This window comes from Dermacentor albipictus, chromosome 3, assembly GCF_038994185.2.
Source record: "Dermacentor albipictus isolate Rhodes 1998 colony chromosome 3, USDA_Dalb.pri_finalv2, whole genome shotgun sequence".
Lineage (NCBI taxonomy): Eukaryota > Metazoa > Arthropoda > Arachnida > Ixodida > Ixodidae > Dermacentor > Dermacentor albipictus.
In genome coordinates this window covers 773,020-792,864 of record NC_091823.1, presented here as the reverse complement: position 1 = coordinate 792,864, position 19,845 = coordinate 773,020, and the positions used below count along the sequence as shown (strand labels likewise).

At 42.2% G+C, this 19,845-nt stretch overlaps 1 protein-coding gene across 2 annotated transcripts in view; it reads left to right on the top strand.

Moving 5' to 3' along the window:
- Hip14 (palmitoyltransferase Hip14) overlaps positions 1 to 8,471 on the top strand; it is a 126,157-nt gene extending 117,686 nt beyond the window's left edge. For both annotated transcript variants that reach the window (XR_011512578.1, XM_070534916.1), the window contains one exon: positions 4,380 to 8,471. The gene's annotated coding sequence lies outside the window, so the exon portion shown is untranslated. The remainder of the gene's footprint in view (positions 1 to 4,379) is intronic.
- The last annotated feature ends 11,374 nt before the right edge of the window (positions 8,472 to 19,845 follow it).

Genomic DNA, 19,845 nt, shown 5'->3' with positions numbered 1-19,845 from the left:
TCTCTATGAGTTGTTAAATTTTTCTCTTTTTTTTTGTTTTGTTTGTTTGTCGAGTTCCTTGCAACATCTCTATTTTCCTTTGTTTTTGCTAATGTTCGCTGTCTGCCAGGCGCTGCCACTCAAGCCCTTGGTGAGGCTTTGGTAGGCCTGATTTTGGTGTACGAGAATTCACATGAATAAAAGTACTATCTATCTATCTATCTCTTTTTTTTCTTTCTCTCTTTTCTCTGGATGCATACGGAGCCCAATCGTGGAAGACACAGACGCAAGGCAGCTGGTGCCATCTTGTGGCGCACTGCACCACTGTGGGCGGTATGCGTTGCACAGTAATAGTGGCAGAAATGAACTTGCACAGCTGAGATAGAAATATTTCAGTTTCGCGAACCGATGATTCCAGGAGGCGAGCTTCAACGCAAACACGCTTTCCTGCATTTGCCCCGACTGGCCTCCACAGGATGGCCTCCTGCGTTTTCCCATGCTGGACCTCCAGGATTGTATGATGTATACGTCACGAGCCCCACCTTCATTTTTTTTCGTCCTCACTTTTTTGCGGTGCAGCGTGCTTCCGCTGATGGTGCGTCACGTGCGAGCTGTTCGATTGTCTCATTTCAGGCAGCACACAATTTTGCGTGCTGTGCACGAGGACACCTGACTAGTGATATAAGTCCGTGCTACACGAATACTGAGGCAGACACAAGTGGATCAAAGAGCATGATCCTGTGCTGGAACACAGGAGAAAATGACATAGTTTCGATGTCTGGGCGTGCGACTGCACGATATGGGAACAAGCAGACGAAACAGAAGTACATCTCGCTTGCTGTGGTGCAAAGTAAAACAAAAACGTGCAGACATTCGGTTTGTGTGTTTTATTATTTCTCTAAGCTTTAATTAGTCTATTCTAGCAACATATTACACAAATAATAGATGTCGACTTGAATAATTCTTGAAGTCACGTGTCACCACGAGTAACCTCACAGAACGAACATGTGTACATAGGCGCACTAGCACATGTACGTCATCCTCTGGCTTGGAGCATGGCGGCCACGAAGGGAAGGGAAAACGGCATTCGGTCTGAAATTTCAGATCTATCCACGGTGCATAGTGATGTAATACTTTGCAGACACTATCGTTATCATGCATTGTATGCTCTGGGCTTGTCAGCTCAGAATGGCCAGACCTGGTGAGGGGCCCTTTAAGTTGACTCATCATTATAACCAATATATATTGTTATATGTGTTGTCGTAATAGGTGGACTGCGCTGTACTTAAGTTCTTTTTCTCAGGTACCCCAACTGCATCCTTGCCTTATAATCGTATCAGTGCAATAAATTCCAAAGCCACTCTTAAACTTTGTTGGCTGTGGCTAAGATTAGAAATTGGTGACAGTCAATAGTTCTCTGGTGGTCAGAGACCTATATAATTGCTGAAATGAAAAAGCACTTCTTAGCTCGGTGGTCACTTTTGATCACACTGGTGTGGATATTTAAGTGTAATAGAAATGGCATTATTGCTTTCAGCTTATTGCTTCTGAGGTTCCACAATGGGATTTTGTTTGTATCTAGTTGTGGCATAACTAACAGCACACGTATACCTTCGCTTCAGTCTTTTTGGGCAGCTCAGTAGAATCATTGAGCTTTTACACAAAATAAATTTATGCTGTTTGCCTGTAATTGTTCTTACGTTTTGTGCATGAACATAAACCAGCTCAAACTGGTATGATCCTTTGTTTTTTATGTGAAACACAGTGAAAAACTTTTGGTTTAGCACTCTGCATAAGTGAGGCTTCATATATTTTTATGTGTGCTCATCAAATAGCAGAGTATGCACAGAAAAAAATTTGAGTGGAATTCATTGCTACAAAGCACATAAAAAAGTTGTCAAAAGACGCTAATCTTCGAGTTTCTTTTTCAAAAACCAAGTTTGACGAATTTTTTTGTGTGTTACAGGCCTATGTAATAAATTGAGTGGATTTCTATCTAAAATATGAAGTAACATATTTCCTGGTGTAGAGCATCTTTGTAGAAGACACGCACACTAATTTTCACGACATTCAAAGTAAAAAATTGGTATATAAGACGCACCTATTTTAGCTCAGTCGACGTGGTTAAATGTGATTATGCTGGCTTGTACACTCATTGCAAAATGTTTTACTCTCCCATTTCAGGGCACTAAATTTCTGTAAACACCGTTTTTTTTTACGAGCTGCAGGTTTTTATTGACATATGTCTGTCACCACAGCATAACAATGAACAATTTTGGTACCTTTTTGTTATTTATGGCGTTAGTCTAGTGTCTTCTTTAAGAAAATAAATGTGCTATAACAGTAGTACTATAGTACGCATCACCTCCTCCAATCAATAAAGAGGCACCCATATCACGGAATGGCAGCCTTTACTGCATGCTACTGCAGCCAGGTGCCTATACGGCAAGCCCTCTGAGCTGTCACCACAGTTTCTCCACTTTTAAAGTAAGATTCAATTTGTTTCAGAATGCTCGTGCAGTTTCTTGTACTCGTGAACAAAGACGCGCGTATCAGTCGTGACAGCGCACTTTGCTTTATGAATATATAAGGCACCGTTGTACTGACCCTTTTCGCGGCGATCCCATGGGTTCTGCCAAGTTTGATCACGTTGTGATGCGTCTATTGCTTGCCTCAACTGCTTCCGTTGCCTCTGCATTTACTATGGGTGTGTATGAGTCCGGTACGGCTTAGCAAAACTTTGTTTCAGGAGATATTGTCGACGGTGACTGGGTGGACGACACAAAGCTTTGGCCACAGCTTCAGAGAACTTGCAAAAGCGCTTTGGAAGCTGATTAAGCTGTGTCCAAATGGCATGAGCAGTGTACATGGTGCTTGTTTTAAAAGTGAGGCTAAATATGTATTCCAAGCTATCCAATTTTTATGCTCATGAATTGAATCAGGATTGGCATGTTTTGATTGTTCTTTATTTGGCAAATACTTTGAAGCAGCGGCTTGTCACATTCCTCACTCAGTAAATTTCCTTGGTGCGGTCACTATCTGATTATTCCTGCCTACTCGCTAGCGGGTGGGCACAGTTCCAATAGATTTGTTCTTGCTGCACACAAGGCTTGAAACGTAGCCGTTTTGAACATTATAATACCTTGTAGCAAGGATGTGTTATTGCAAGTAACTCGCTTGCTCTTGTGGACCCTCACGAAACATCCAGCTTTGACCATTCGTGCGCTATCAGTGTAGTCCGTAATTTATTGTGCGTATATGATGCGCATATATTCAAGTGTGCGCCCATTCACATAGTAACACATTGGGGATAGAGTGGGCGTAAGATTCCGTGCCAGTTAGGGTAGATGTGTGCAGATACTGTGCACGAAATCTACTATGACAGGAAGCGGCGTTACTGCCTTTGTCATTGTTTAACGAGTGGTACTCACTCTTGCCAACGTCCTGGGCATGAAGCACTTTCTTTGAAGGTTAGCGACACAACGCTGGCAGATGACCAAATTTCTGTGTCATAGGAGAAAGCCGTACATCTCGAAGGGCCAGTAACACGTAGACAGTTGCAGCAATGGTCTGTTACCTTGGGTACAGATTCATTCCATTCCTTAATATGCCAGTCACTGTTTTTGCAGCCATCTACTGCACACGTCTTCAATCCACATGATTGTATCCGACATGATTGGAGCACAGTGCGTTAGTGAAAACTCGGTTGCATTTCTGATGGCACAGAAGCAAGGTGGTAGTAGTAATGGTTTCGTATTCGTGTGCGGGCTGTCGCTGAGGCGACATGTGGCATGCCGTCAGAAGCACTATATCGTTTCTCTAGAAGAAACTGCTCCATGAACAAGGTTAATAAGATGTACCGACGAAAATTTTGGGGAAATAATTTGTTTTGTACACTGAAAAATATGGTAATGTTTAACAATTATGAAACCGAAACTTTCATTACATTTAGTTACTCTTTGAGAATCTTGCATTTGTATACTCCACATTTTTCATCTTGCTTGGAATGCCAAAACAGACACAGTGGGAAAATAAGCTTGATTCTGATGTATGGAGTTGTTTTGCTTTCTTATATAAAAATGCATATGCACTGTCTGTTATTGGATAGCGTATGCTGAGCAGTTAATGTACACAGCTCTGAAAGAGTGGGTGACAAACAATGGCAACAGTTGTCTTCCCTGGTTGTAAGGGAAATGTTCAAAAGAAGGAATTAATTGTAAATTGATTCAATATATGGCTTTAGGACACTTTTTAGCATTCATAGTTTGTCTTGCCACTATAAACCAATTGCCAGTGTGAGCATTTCTCAAGCTGCCTGCTGGTTTCCTGCCAGTAGCACTTGTACTACATTGTTGGCACGAGTATATTTGTTTAAAAGTTTATTTTTGTGGTGTGTGCAGGAGAGCAAGATGGTGGCATTGTTTAGGCATCTGTGATCAAAGCTGCAATGAAACCTGGAAGGACTCTACCAGTGTGTGTGACCCTGTGCCTCGCCGGCAAGGTTTTGGTGGTGTGGACAAAAACAAGCTTCGTCTTTGCGTTCAAATGTGGTCAGCAGCATTTTGGATTTTGCCTGTGGCTTCCTTCTTTGTAGGGCTGAGCTGGACTTTGTTTTCTGTTTCTAAGCACATCTTTGTTAAATTTAAGACATATTCAAGGAAATTGAGCAAAGTTGGCATTGTCAACGTGTGGAAAAAAAGTTTTTATGGCTGTATAGCAGTTTCATTGTGTATATAGTAGAACAAAAGGTGCAGCTTCATTTTTCAATATTGCTTGTAGGATAGAGTGAGGGTTATCATTGTGTGAAAGTATATGTGCTTCTCATCACTGGCAACAGCCTGGTGCTTTCATTTGGCCTCGCTTTATCAAACGAAAAGTTTCATGTTTATTTCAGAATGAGTATTCTATTGATAGCTAGGTTAAACTATGCAATGAAGGGTGAAATGATTGACCACTTTGTTGTTGTGAGATAAGCTGTTTATATTGTTTCATGTGGTGTTTTTCAAAATATGTTTCCTCATTTTTAGTGACCCGATTCTGCGAGAAATTGGCAAGATTCTGGCACATTCCTTACTGTAGCTCACAATGTGGTAGTGTATTAACGTGAGCATAATGAAAGCATTTATAAATATGCCTAATTAGCATACTTGTATCGAGCTGAACCAATTGTGGTCCTTGAGATATGTGAGTGCAAGCACTTCCTTCATTTTAGCACAGTGCAACTCAGATGGGCCCCCTGACCGTTGAAAACAGGCAAGCACAGTGACGATCGTAAGTGTTGCACCATAAATGTAGCTGAAATGAGATAACAACAGCAGCTCTCTCTTCTCGGCATGCCAGTGACGTGACATGTCACGCACCTGCAGTGCACAAATAAGCCAGCAGTACCGAAACTTGCCATAGAGCACTGTCTCTGTACGAAGGAAAACACATGGTCAGTATGGGAAAAGGCAATGGGTAGTTGGCATCTCGTCTAGTGCTAACCTCTTGTGCTGGAATAGTGCATGGATGGCACTTGATAAAAATGAGCTCACATCCTGCACCTTGGAATCTTTTTCTGCATGTATCATCCAGTGACCTTTCTCATTTTATATTTTATGCAAAAGTATATAATACTGCAATGCCTGAAGATTGTTGTACAAAGTATGTCAAATTTATAAGTTTAATTGTTGCTATATGAGGGTTGGATGAAACTTTTTTGGTGGGGAAAGAGCCAGACCAGAGTTTTCCTTGCTGCAACCCTCTTCACTGAGGCCTGTAATGATGTTTCTATAACAACACGAGATGGGTGATGAGATGGGTGTGGCAAAACAGAAAGAGGCACTCTGAATATTTTACAGTGTGTATCAATAGCACATTTCTTGTCAAAGTTATGCATGCTTGCAAAAAAACTATTTACTGTGCTACTGGTCTCATCACTTAAATGCCATACAAAAACAAGCTTAGACAGAGTGGTCACAGGCTACTTATGTGATCAACAGCAAGTAACCCTCCCCGTTCCACTTTTTATTTTGTCCATCCAAACACCTACTTGGGCCCTAGCAATGGGACTTGTTCTTTATGAGAAAGATCCACTTAAAAGTGTTTATTGAAAGCCACTGTAGACAGGAGTGGAACAAGGAGCATTTTCGACTCACATTCCATTCAGCCAAAGTGCAACACAGGTCTGCAGACATTGGCTTTATGGGGAAATAAGTTGGCTCGAGTAGGAGCTAATTTTTCAGAACTGGAGTGGTGTAAATAGATTTCATGGAACAGACATATGAGAACAGTTACGGTGCAGTGACAGGATAGCCTCAAAGTGAGAAACACTGGCAGTACAGCAATAATTACAAAGTATGGAATAAGCATCTCAATTTTGTACAGCTTAATGGAATGTCATTTCTTGGATCCCAAGCAGAATATGCATAAGTAAAAGCTAGTTTATTATGATTGTATTGGAATGCTTTGTGACATGTAATTAAACATACAGTGCAGGGATACAAGACAGAAAAGAGTAAAAACACAGCGCAGTATGTCTGTCCCTCTTGTGTGTCCCTCTGTCCCTCTTGTGTGTCTGTGTGGTACATTTAAGGATGCTAAAAAGTTTGAGCTAATGAAAGTCAATGATATTCAACCTGAGGAATGACAATAGAATCTGCTTTCCTAATTTTGGAATAGTGCTCAGCCAGCAAGGCTCAGGTTAGGATATCTCCCAGTTGTTTAGCCTGCCACAAATGCTGAAAATACCTTTAATGTGTGTAAAATGTGTTCATTTGTTTACAGTGGGCCAAGGTAGAGTGGCACCAAATATGCTTGATCATTCCTAGATTAGATGATAGTCAGAACATTGCTCACTGATTTCAATGGTGCTTTCCAAAATAATTCAGCTACTTGTGATCATCCACAATGTTCAGCAGCAGCTGCTGCTCGTGATGCAGGGGTGACGCTGCAGTGTGCATTTGGAATTGAACATATTTCCACAGCATGAGCATGGACCCGTTGTAACTTGCTGTTCAACTTGGATGGACCATTTCGGCTCTTTTTTTTTTTTTCATTAGTCAAGAAAAGTGCAGTAGCAATTTGCCAAAGGAGGCTTTTTACATATGGCATGCATATGCTATGCACTTATAGTCATGGTGGCTAGATCTCTTTAGACCTTCTGAGTTTAGATGGCCCAGTTCTGTTGAGGTCATGCCACAACCATGGTACAAACAGGCAGAGTGCAACTTCAAATATGAAAAACATGTAGTGGCCTCAAGGGTGGGGCAGGGCGGTAGAATAGAAAGTAGAGTCTAAAACCTTTTGTCGCAAGAGAGTGTCGAAGGAATGCCCTTGCCACACACATTCCATATTTCTGGAAAAAAGAAAGTGTCGTGCAAGAGTACAGAGCTTTTCAACCAACCCTCATATGTGTTTTGAGAGCCCGCATGTGGTCGAACCTCATTATAACGAAGTTGGACTGGCCACAAAAATACCTTCATTATGTCCAATATTCAATATGTCCAACATATCCAAATAAGTACAGTGATGTCTTCTTTTATGGCAGGAACATGAATTAGTACCAGCGCTGTGCTATGCTTGTGTTGCACTGCAAGTGCCTGCTGGAAGTAAACTGCAGCTACTTCATACTGCACTTGCAATCTTGAAAAGAAAAGTGCTTTAGTGGCCAGCACAGGTTCCACATTTATCAGAGAGCCAAGGTATGTGTATAATTTGGCTAGAATGGTAGTAGAGAAATCTCCTAAGAAGTAAAGAACTAAAGCACTGTGGAGACAATTGAACCTGCCTTGCAACATGCAAAATGTCCGCCAGAGAACCACCATCCTGAGTACTGGTATTGTCTGTGCCTTCAGCTCGGAAAGTGTGGGTTCGATTCCCACTGTGAGTGTATCTTTTTCTTTATATTCTAGCGTTAAGGGAACATTACAAATAGCCCATTTCACCACACTCATAAGTTAGTAGCCACCCTAGCCTAGCTGTGGCAGCGCTTGTTTTTACCGCTGACAGCTACAAGTAAATCTTGTAGGTGTAATGTAGAGATAATTGTAAACGTATGTGTTAGATATTTACATGTTGTTAGGCTATTATCAAACCGGAATAATACCAGAAACAGCTACTTTGCAAACTGCATGTACGCTCGCGAAGGCATCCGTCTTGCCGCTTCATGTGGCAAACGTCAGCGAATGTTGCGCATTGTGCCAGCATGCGAAGTTCGTCTTTAATGTCTGATAATGAGAAAAACTTTGCTTGAAAGATATACGGGAACACAGTCTATTTAAATCAACCGGAAGTAGACAATAATTGAGTCACTGCATGAGGGAGGTGGGACATAGCTATGGCCGCCCGGTGTAAAAGTCAGGGAATGCCATGGGAATGACGGATCCTGCATTTTCGATTTCATTATAGTAAGGAGATTACTCCATTGAATTAAAGAGTAATCAACAAAATTTTAGATCTACTTCTTTACATTTAATAATTTGTTATATTGGGCTGCTAAACACGAGGTTGTGGGATCGAATTCCGGCCACGGTGGCCGCATTTCGATGGGGGCGAAATGCAAAAACACCCGTGGTACTTAGATTAGGTGCACATTAAAGAACCCAAGGTGGCCCAAATTTCCGGAATCCCCAACTACTGCGTGCCTCATAATCAGATTGTGGTTTTGGCACATAAAACACCATAATTTTTTTGATAATTTGTTATATGTATGTTCGTTATATAGAGGTTCGACTGTAGATGGCTGAAATGATGTAATCAGACCAGACATTCACCAACGGTTTGTGCCTAATTAGTGTAGTGTTTGCCAAAAAAGTTAATATCTTAAATTGTGTTTTCTGATGCTGTTTCTCAGTGCCAGTTAGACGTGATCTTTTGTTGCTGAAAATTGTGGAACATCATTTTTGAAGTAATTGTCTGAGTGCTATCATATTTATCAAGTCTCAGGAAAAACTTTTCTTTTGTATTCACACTGCTTTTAAAGTGTTGCTTCAAGTGTTGAGGTTTCTCTAGGTTTTTGTGTGTTGTTTAATATGCTAACATTTTATTATAGAGACATTTAACTTGTGTTAAGAGCCTCATAGAGCTACAGGAGAAGTGTGTTATGGAAAGGCGAGTATTTTAGGGGTAAGACGTTTGTGGTGCATTGTAGAAGTATGGATATCACTTCCTCATTTAGTGCTAGAAGTGCCAGTCACACGTGCAATCAGCATTGCTATCTAGGGTGCATGTAATTTCTTGGCAGCAAGTGTTCTCAGAATTTACTAGTTGGCCTCATTTTGGTATCATCATTTGTTGCTTTGGATTTGAATGCAAAGCAGCTACACATTCTCCTCAGACAGCACTTCTTTGTAACAGTTATGCATTTTCAATGTTGTTCAGGGTATTGCACTGTCGTGCACTAAAAACTGGCATTATATTGTCATAGTGTTTGTACCGTCTTCCCAGCAAATGTTTTTTGGCAATTATCCTGCATAAAAGCAATTGCATTTAAATTTTATCTTTTCGATGGTTTCAGAAGGCTGTATAATGAAATGAACATTTAACAGTTAAGTATGTTTGTTGCTAACCCTACCTACACCTTTGGAGATTTTGGTATGTGAAGCCTGAGAGAATTGGCCACTCAGGTGACCAACAGAATTCAAAGCTGTGCCCTTGGAAAGGTTGAGGAGGCTGCTCACACACAACTTTGTGCCTGCTTTCAGAGATGTGCTGTTATAGTGCGCACACAAATTAATCCAATATTGGTGGCATAGTAAATGTGACAGACCTTAACCTTCAGGCTGGGATTTGTTCCTGAGCTCCGTCTTTCTGTGCCTATGCAATTTCAGATAATACAGCTTTTTCATCTTTTAAATCTGACTGTGCACACAATGTAACACACTCAACCTTTATTTGAACCATATGGGGTGTCCTTTACAGCGAAGCTGTTAGCCTCTAGTTGGTCGGGATTTTTCATGGTGTGCTCACCCAAAAACGAATGGAAGCTGGAAGGCTTTGTGTTTGGGTTTCCGTGTGATAGAATTACGTTTTCTCATATACTCGAATTACAATCTGATGATATCATGTCTGCAGGTTGTGTGTAAGTCTTACTTTATGAATTTTTTATGCATTTTACTTTGAGAAATTCAGTTACTTCAATAACGCACTTCAGCTAGGCAGAGGGCCTACAGAAATGAAAATGTATGCTGTGCTAATGGTACTACCGCCTAGCGGTCATTCGAACCTCAAACGGCAGCCGGAAACGGGCTTTGTCTTTCAGTTCCCGCATAACAAATGTATGTTTTCTAGTATATTCAAATAACGAACCAAAGTTATCATGGCTGTAGCTTGTGTGTAAGTCGTTCTGATGCAGTTTACTTTTAAACATTAATTTAGTTCAATAAGGCACTTGCGCTCGGCAAATGGCCTAGAAGAATTCGGATGTATGCTACACTTCCGTATGCACGCGTGATGTACATTGCTTGCGGTGTTGCTTGTGTAGCATCATCTAACTTCAGTTGAGGTGGTGGCGCTTGCCTAACATCCACACCAGCTTTGCTGTACATCCACTTTCGCAAGGTGGAATGGAGGCGGATATTTTTTTTTCTTTAGACTGTATACAGATTTTTGAAAAAACACCTGTGGCAGACACATAATTGTAGTCCTTGAGCTGGATTACTCAACAGGACGGTCATTACATGCATGAGAAATTAAGATGCATATTTCACTAATTAAGAAAATATCACTAAGGTTTAACAAATTTTTTGTAGAACATGTTTCATCACACAAATTGTAGCTGACGAGTTTGCAAGGCATATCCAATTAGAATGAATTCTAAAGATGACAAGGGTTTTGAGATACGTGCCATCAAACTGCCATTATAAATGTACAATTGTTCTAGTTACACTTCCAGCAAAAGCCATTTTATGTAGTGAAGCATGAAAGTAACTGAAATACCCATGTATTTCGCCGCCCGCTGTGGTAATGAGTATCTCCGAACTCGGGTCATCCTGAAAATTCTTTTACATTGAACACGCCATGGGAACTCACTGGCTACAATTCGTAAATTGCAATATATGTGCCATATGATAAATAATGAAAGAGGTAATTTGTGCATTTTTTTTTCTTGGTTACACATTTCAGTTTCACATGTAAGGAGTATCCACCTTTTCAAGTAATCCAGTTCAAGTACTGGAATAGTGATATCTGCCACAGGTAATTTTAAAAGTTCTGTATAAATAAAAACGCAAATAAAATCCCAGTAGGTAGATTTCCTTTTCTCATTCTTGTTAGAGAAAGCTACATGAGCAGGCTTCTGTGGTTTGACAGAAACAACAGAACTCTTGATGTTGCAAAGATGGCTCATTTGAAAATTCTTTTAGTGATGCTAGGTGTCTAGTTTCTTGTATATGTTGCCATAAAAATGAACATTTGCTTAATGCAGAGTACGGTCACTTTTGATTGTAAATATGCTTTTTCTAGTCGATTATTACGCATTGGAAAAAAAAAACATGCTGGGGAACATTTTGATGGTGCCTCAAGAGCCAAGTCTGCTGTTGACTGTCTTTTCTTGAGAAATGGAGCTTCCCCATGCTGTTCCAAGCACAGTTGCCGGTGACGTCATTTTAGATGTGTAGTTATTGGCTACTTCATAAAGACAGTAGCGTGCACCCATAACTTTTCACAGTGTTTCAGGTTGCTCATCATCATTGCCAGTCAAAGAACAACCAAATAGCAGTAGTAACACGTATGGTTTCCCTGGCCAAATGCCCAACCCGAGATCACCAAAATGCCAGTGTATATATGGCCAACTTCAGTCAACAGATGTGTACTGTATTGCAAGCTTCTGCTTTGTGTTCCCAATGCTAATTTACGCCTTGTGCAATAAAAGACTAATTAAAGATGATTGTATGTTTGCTCTGTTTGATTCTAAAAGTTTGAGTGACATTTCACAGCTGTTATGCATGCTAAAAAGCACCCCCTTCCCCCCCTTTTTTTTTGCTAGTGCACTTGTAATATGCCATTTGGGTTGTCCTGGGTTTGTAAGGTTGTACCACGACATGAGAAATTGGCCCATGGCCATTGTGGCAGTGGAATTTGCTACAACAGCTGTTACTAGCCCTGCAATGTCTTTACGTTGAATTGCATTACAACATTAAATGTTGATTGTAAATATGCTGTTTCTCATAATGGACAAATACCGATGAGATTCTGTGCACAGTAAGACGCATTTCGCTGAATGCAATATTTAAAATAAAGTAATTCTGGGGTTTCGCATAACCACAATATAATTGTGAGGCACGCCTGTTGGGGTCGAGGTGCCTTCCCGCGCCTCATCCTCCAGTTCGCGCGTGGTGCTTAGCTCAGTCTTCGGGAATCTCTGCCCCAGTGGCAACGTCGTGGACACAGCTAAAGCGCCGGAGCTAATTTTCCGCCAAAACTGTGCGAGCATACGTTATGGTAGCTAGAATCTAGCCACCATACATATGTCATCAGAGTTACCAGGTCCAAAATATAAAAAGTAGCCAAAAAAAATCACCAACTTTGGCCAGAGACGGAAATCTATCCAATAAAGTAGCCACATTGTGAAAAATGAAAAACGACCTGGGGCTCCATGGAGGAAGGAAAAAAAACTGAGGAGTGGCTCTAGGAGAAAAGTGTCGAGTAAGTGACGTGGTAGTTTCTGCTTCTTTGCTGTAGTAGCCATGCTTTTGGACCACAATGGCAGCTTTAGTAAGGTTGTGTGCGCTCACATATGTTGCTCCGTAGGTTTCATACTGTGGCAAAGGTTAGTCTCTGTACTTTGTTGCGCTGTGTTATCTGGACTGTGCTCTCCGCCATGTTGCTGTGGCCAGGCGAGACAGGAGGAACTAAAACTCATGAAATGAATGTGCATGCAACACTGCACGCAATGTACTGCACCATGGCAATGGCAACGGACGAAGGAATATCCGCAGGAAATTTTGCACTCTTTGATGGAGTCGTGCTAACGTGCCATCGCATGCGGAAACCGATGCATTTCAGAATATGTACAATCAATGCCTTGCAGGTCAGTGATTCCTGCTTTTGACAGTGCATGGTGCATTCGCAGCACATAGAATGTACATTATTCAAGAATGCATAATCCTAGTTTTAGAACTTCGTGTTCAGCAACAACTTGCTTTTGTGCATATTAAAACAAATGTTGCTCAACTGTTGCTTGTTTCTCACAGTACTCACGACTGCACGAACTCTTTTAAGCAGAGGGTGTTTGAGGGTCATACACACCTGCACAGGTGTACCACAATACTACACGTGCTGATAAAGCGTTACATAGGAAGTGTGCATTTTGCTGCCCTTGGCACTGTGCGTGGGCCCGTCGACACTTCATCCAGGAACACGGGAAAGAAGTGGCTGCTTTGACTTATTAAGGACCCAGCAAACCACGAATACCCAGTGGGCGTACCTCAAAAGAGCAAATATCTAAGACATTAAACGATGTGCGTCTTGTTCATATATAATATGTTCCACTAGTACACGGCAGTCAAGGGTTGTCCAGAGATGTCTTTGTGATTTGGACATCTCTTGCACACGCAAAACTTACGCACGTTGATTGTACATAGTGCATTGTGACTAGACGAACGCACCATGCTGCAGAAACTGTGGCATAGTAACGTATGGGGAAGCGAGACTCTCACACATCCCCTGATATGTTATTTTCCTGCATAGCTCCCGTCTCCTGTAATCTGGCTTCGCCGCGTGGCTTTTTGGCGGCGGTCGCTATGCTTGCAGGGTAGTACGAGAGGTGGCGTGAGTGGTGCTCTGCTAACGCCACCTAATGACGGGGTTACTCGGGCGCGAAAAGGAGAAGACTTCCTCTTTGGCTCGGGATCGGCAAACGGCGCAGACGTTGTGCGCATGTGCCAATCCATGCTTCTGCGAGACCATCTCACGAGGCTTATAGCGGAATGGACGAATACGATCGTTCGAACGCGCCAGCGTTTGCGAGACCGTACACACAAATGACCAGGCGTTAGTGTCCAGCATAGGGCGAACATATTAGCTCACTATCCAGTCATGGTGAGTCGGACTTCGATTTGTCACTCACCCATCGGCATGTTTTGTGGATAGCAGCTCGGCTAGCAGGCATTAGTCTACGATAGGTGCAATAAATGCCTTTGTGATTGTTTGCACTACTGTGTTGTCGTTCCTTTGTCCCAAGAGCACAGGTGAGAATCCCACAAATGAGAGGGGGGGGGGGGGCTGTGGGCCTCGGGTGCCAAGTAGGGAGGGAGGTGTCATATATGTCTGAAGACCCCCCATCTTTCTGCCAGCTTGACTGGGCGTAAATGGAGCGGAATGTTTCACCTGTGGTGCGCTTGTGCGGTGCGCTCATGTCCCACCATCGTTTTTGCGTCGTCAGTATGTATAAGTATTCCATATATCAGTTTTGTATAGCTTATATAAGTTTTGTATCAGTTTCGTGGTGTTAACAAAAACACTGTCTCCTAGTCATAGCTAACCATCTTTGTCATTTTGTTGTCACGGTGGCATCCCACAAGGCAGGGTATTGAGCCCTGTTCTCTTTAACCTAACTATGGTTGGCCTCACTGATACATTACCCAAGACAATTCACCTATCAATGTACGTTGATGATATTTGTCTTTGGTCTGCCGTGGTGACTCATCTTCAAGTGTGCGCAAGAATTCACTAGGCAGCTACCATAACCTGTTCGTATCCCCGCAAACAAAGCCTTAGACTGTCCATCGAAAAATGCACGTCAATCGTGTTTATGCACAAACCAATGGCACCGTACCCCGTTTCTCTCAATGGCTAGGCTATCAAATACTAGGTCTCACTGCTTTTTAGGTGTGATTATTGGATCTTTCATGGAGCCCCCACTGCATCTATCTGAAGCAGAGACTAATTTAGATTGTACATATCCCGAGGTTCCTGTGCAGGAAAACGTGGGGCACATTGGTACAGTCCATGCTGCAGCTGCAACAGAGCATGTTTCTGGGCTTTTTATGGTACAGCTTGCCAGTTTGATGAACATATGTAAAGCAAATATTCGTACCCTCGAAAGTTTGCAAGGCCAGGTTCTACGAACTTGTCTTGGGCTAACACGATGCGCCTCGACTCACACAACAATCATGATTACTAGAGACTACTTGGTTCTAACATATATAATGACTGGCAACCTTAGAACACGCATTACCCAGTCACTATATTGCTGCTTTGTCAGCACAAAGACCTCAAGCTATATATTCCAAACTTGTTGCAACACATCAAGGCTACCTTCCATTGGGCTTTACACCAGCAGCAAAGACCACCGTTACCCCTCTAGTGCCTACGACAGCCGCAAGTAAGCCTCACAATTCTAGGAATTGCGAAGACCTGTCAATCAACAGTGGCTCTGCGTTAGTTCACACTGTCATTACTGTATATAGAGCTGACGTCCACACCTTCAAGTTCTTACACATCACCTTACCACTTGTGAAGGCAGTCCTCTGTTAAGTTTTCTTCTTACTTGTAATGACAATGATTGGGTGCATCTGCTTCATTAATCTTCTTCTAGTGCTTGGCTTCTCAGACTTACTGGATGGAGCTGTTGGTGTCTTGTTTTTTTCAGGAACAGCGCGAGACCTAGCAATGGGTAGCCCAAACATAGATTTGAGAAAACCAAAATTCAGCAGTAAGAAGCTAAAGGGTTGTTTTGGTGTAGACCAGTGGCCGAGTCCGGATGTGAAAGAGGAGGGAGAAAATACGACTCTTATTTTACTAGATTACCGACTTGCATTGGCAAGTGTTCACTTCAACAAACACTGCATGACACTGCAGTGCACATATACACTGCACATATTTCACCAGCTACTGCATCATTGTTTCACATTGAGTGAAACTGCAATTTTCTTTATGCCACAACTTGCCCAATGTTGTGTTTTGCAGTAGGGTGTTAGCAGTGCTATTAAGGCACTTAAATACTCATGAATAGTAGTAGAGAGAAAAACCATAAAAGTCTGAAAGCAGTGGCTTTTTGTGCACAGACTATGCATACACCTGGTGCTCTTATGGTCATTTTTTCCCTATCCGCTAAACCATTCTAAACAAGAAAAGCTTATACACAATTATTGTGCAAAGTCGGACCACAACTAAACCACAGGCATCCTTGATAAGCAAAGTATATTTATTTGGTGACATTTTCTGCGGCCCTGCTATTGGGCTTTCTTTCCTTCCTTTTCAGCTGTGCAGGTTCATTAAGTGATGAAACAGTTTGACGATTGTAATCGTTGAAAGACTTCGTGAAACCTTTTTAGGTTGTTTTTTCTTCGTTTTAGACTCTGCACATTGCATTTTAAGGCGTTTTCCGTGTCTGTTGCTTTTTTCTTTATGGGTAGGGTATGTTAACATTTTTTACACCACGTAAAGTATGTGGTGCCATAGACTGTTCTTAGATGGAATCTTGCCCTTTCATTCTGTACAATATGATGTCGGTTTTTTGTGTCCAAGGCGTTTCACAATGTGATTGTAGCATTTTGCTAAGTTTTGCCTCTGTCACCCAAGTTTGAGATTGCTACCCACTGTTGGTGGCATGACACGTGACATTTTTTTTCAATAAAAGGAAGTCTGTCACTTATCCTATGCACTGGTTGTCTTTTATCTATTTGAATTGCAATTCATTGCCTATATTTGCTCTTTTGTTGCATTTCAGATTAGGAATTGCTATCATAATTGACATTTAACTATATAACTATATTGCACACAATGTGGATGATATGTACTTGCAATATATGGCCACCATAAATATAATAGAAGTTAATAATTCAAGAATAGTGCCTTTGCATGGTGTGGTGCAGCCATGAATTGTGGCTATAAGGTACCAGCGCTGCAGGTAGCACTGCTTGTGCAGAATATAGTTCAACTCTACTACTTTCAAACATCATTATTTTTACATTCATTTGTACAGCTCGTCTCTGTGAACACACATCTGGTGGAAGAGTGGCTTGCACTTGCAGTTGGGTCCAATGAATAGCCAAATTTCTGCACATTTTCATGTTATTAGCATATTAGTAAAGGCAGTCATCCTTTTAGTAGACTGTTTGCCCAGTGTAGAAGCCGCTGTGGGGTGTCAGGATCTCATACACATCAGCTTTGCAGGGGACACAGAATCTGGCACACAGTTTGTCACAGGCCATGTATTCGGGGCAAGTTGAGTTTACTAACTTGCAAAGGGAGAACCAAGCTTGTTGGATATGAAGTAAACCGCCTGTATACTCAGTGGCCTTCTTCATTTTGTGTGACATAAGTGGTTATAGCGACCCTTGTTTTATGCACTTGTTGTCTAGCAGCGGTCTTTTGCTTTTGAAACACTCAGGATAGCTTTCAACAAGCTGGACAGGAATAACACAGAAAAACCAGCAGATGTTAATTGTCGCACTTACCATGCGAAGCTTCATACAGTATGATGAGGGTGTAAATAAATGAGGGTGTTCCTCAAGGCCTTGTAGCACATGCCACAAGTTTGGAGCAACATGATGTATAGCACTTTTTTCACCGCATGCTATAGGTTTAGCAGGTGTGGCTATAATTGAAGTGCAGCTCAAGGTCAAGAAAGCATATCTATGAGCAGCACCCTGGTAAAGGAGACTCTGGGAAAACTAGTGGGAAGCCTGTTGAACATCTGGTTGACCCACTTGCTGACTTCATCAGGCAAAGTATGATAAAGAGAAGGAAGTCATCAACACATCAGGTTTTTACATATAAACACTGTGCTAAGGTCATAACACACCAACAAGTCTTAGTGCGCAGGCTGTGCATGACCAACTACATATGCCTTCTGTTCGGACAAAGAACTGCTCATTGTAACTAATGAGGATGGAGTGGACAAAAAAAAAAAACAGCAGCTCCATTAATTTCGTTTCACTGGTATCAACAGTGTTTTGTAAGTGTGCATCGCCATACTTCCCAATGCCTTCTTGGGTGACATCAGCAAGGACCAGCTTGAGGCTAGGGGTAATAGACTTCTTTACAAGCTAAAAATGCATGCATGCATGGAGGACACATTGCATCCAAAATGTATGCACTTCACAGGGGCACTGGAGAAGGAATAGATTATTGACAGTAGGCAAAGACAAGCTTCTCTGCTACTAAACACCCAGCACTGTTGCCATGTAACGACCTCTGAAACAATCCCTCTCAAAGAGGAAATCATCTTTGTGTATCCATAAAGAGGGCACATGGGCATGCAAAGCCCCTTCAGCAATGCTGCCAGCTTCAAAAGCCCACTTTGCACATTTTGAATGCTTCCTTCTTACGACTTTGCTGGGTGCAAGCATTCTACTGTCTAAAAGCGGTAATTATGAGCACTGTTGGTTTGGTGGCAACAAACCTCCCTTCCTAGTTGGCCTGGATGCTCACGGTGCTTATGAAGCAACACCATGAGGTAAGCAAGGTGAATGGGTGCCTCAGAGCCCTTGTTCGTTTATCACACTGTTCTGTGAGTAACAACCATGGGACCCGAAACCAGTTCGGCACTCAAGTGAAACTCAAGTTCGGCACCACCGTGGTTACTGCGGAGGATCCATAATAAGTAGGGGTGTGCGAATATTCGAAATTTCGAATACGAATCGAATATTTTCTTTATTAGAAGCGTATTCAATTCGAGGAATGCATATTCAGAAATTTCTGAATATTCGGGGACGGCCGAATAATGGTAGAAACGGCGAATATTCGGACAGACTGTGAATAATTGAGCAATTAACGAATTATATGCTTGCTACGCATTCTCCTAAGAACATGTTTGTTCACAAAGAACTTCGCATGATCCGCTTATTATCTGTAGGCTCTGTTGCAGCCTATCTGCATAACGCCCGTGAGACATGATCAGTATCGGTTTCTTTTTTACCAAGCTCTATTCCAGGACTTTTTCATAACGATATATGATGTAATTTCGTGTTCTATAAGTATACGCAATAAAATATGTAGTGAACATATATATATATACAGTGAAAGCTCGTTAATTCGAACTTCAATAATTCGAATTTATGGATAATTCGAACTGTACGATTTGGTCCGGCCAAGCTCCACAGAAGTGTATGTATAAAAAAGTCCGTTAATTCGAACGCGAGAAGGTTCCCTCACGGATAATTCGAACTACGCTCGCCTGGCACACGGCCAGAGAAACGCGCCTACTGCCTACACACAAGGCTGTATTGCCTCCGAAACGGAGAGAACGGCGAAAGAAGGCAAAATCAGAAAAAAATCTAACCGACGCGGGGTCAGCCAGAATTAGTTTCCTTCCTCCGTGGCCAGAAGGCAGCGGCGGCTGCCGCCTCTCCGTTCTACGTAACCTCCGAGACTTCATGCCCGTTGCGAATCTCGGAGGCTTTGCAAATCTTGTACAGCTGCTAATGTTGTGCGGAGATGGCACAGCAAGCGCCATCGTAACACAGCGAATCAAGTACGTCGCAGCTGCGCTTGCAATCAAGAACCAACGAATCAGGGCCTTCGCCCCCTTCACATGTTCAGCGTCTTTGTCTCGGCAGTCTTCATCGGTTGTGCACGTCTGTTTTCAGCTTAGGAGGTATCGGCCATCGCGATTCATTGTGATGGTGTTAAGCCTCGGCTAACGTTACTTTCGGTGGACATCGGTAGTGTGGCACAGTCGGACCCAGAACTTCGACTTCAAGATGGCGTGTGCCCGCGGCACACGCCATCACTTTCTGACACGCCAAATTTCTGACATGCCCTACTGCTTCCAAATCGCAGTGTACTGTTGCTCTCCTTCACTTTCGTTAGTTCGAACTTTCGTTAATTCGAACTGAAGCGGCTTCCCCTTGTGGTTCGAATTAACGAGCTTTTACTGTATATGTGTGTGTGTGTGTGTGTTTTACATATGTATATATGTAAAATAGGAGTTTATGGAAT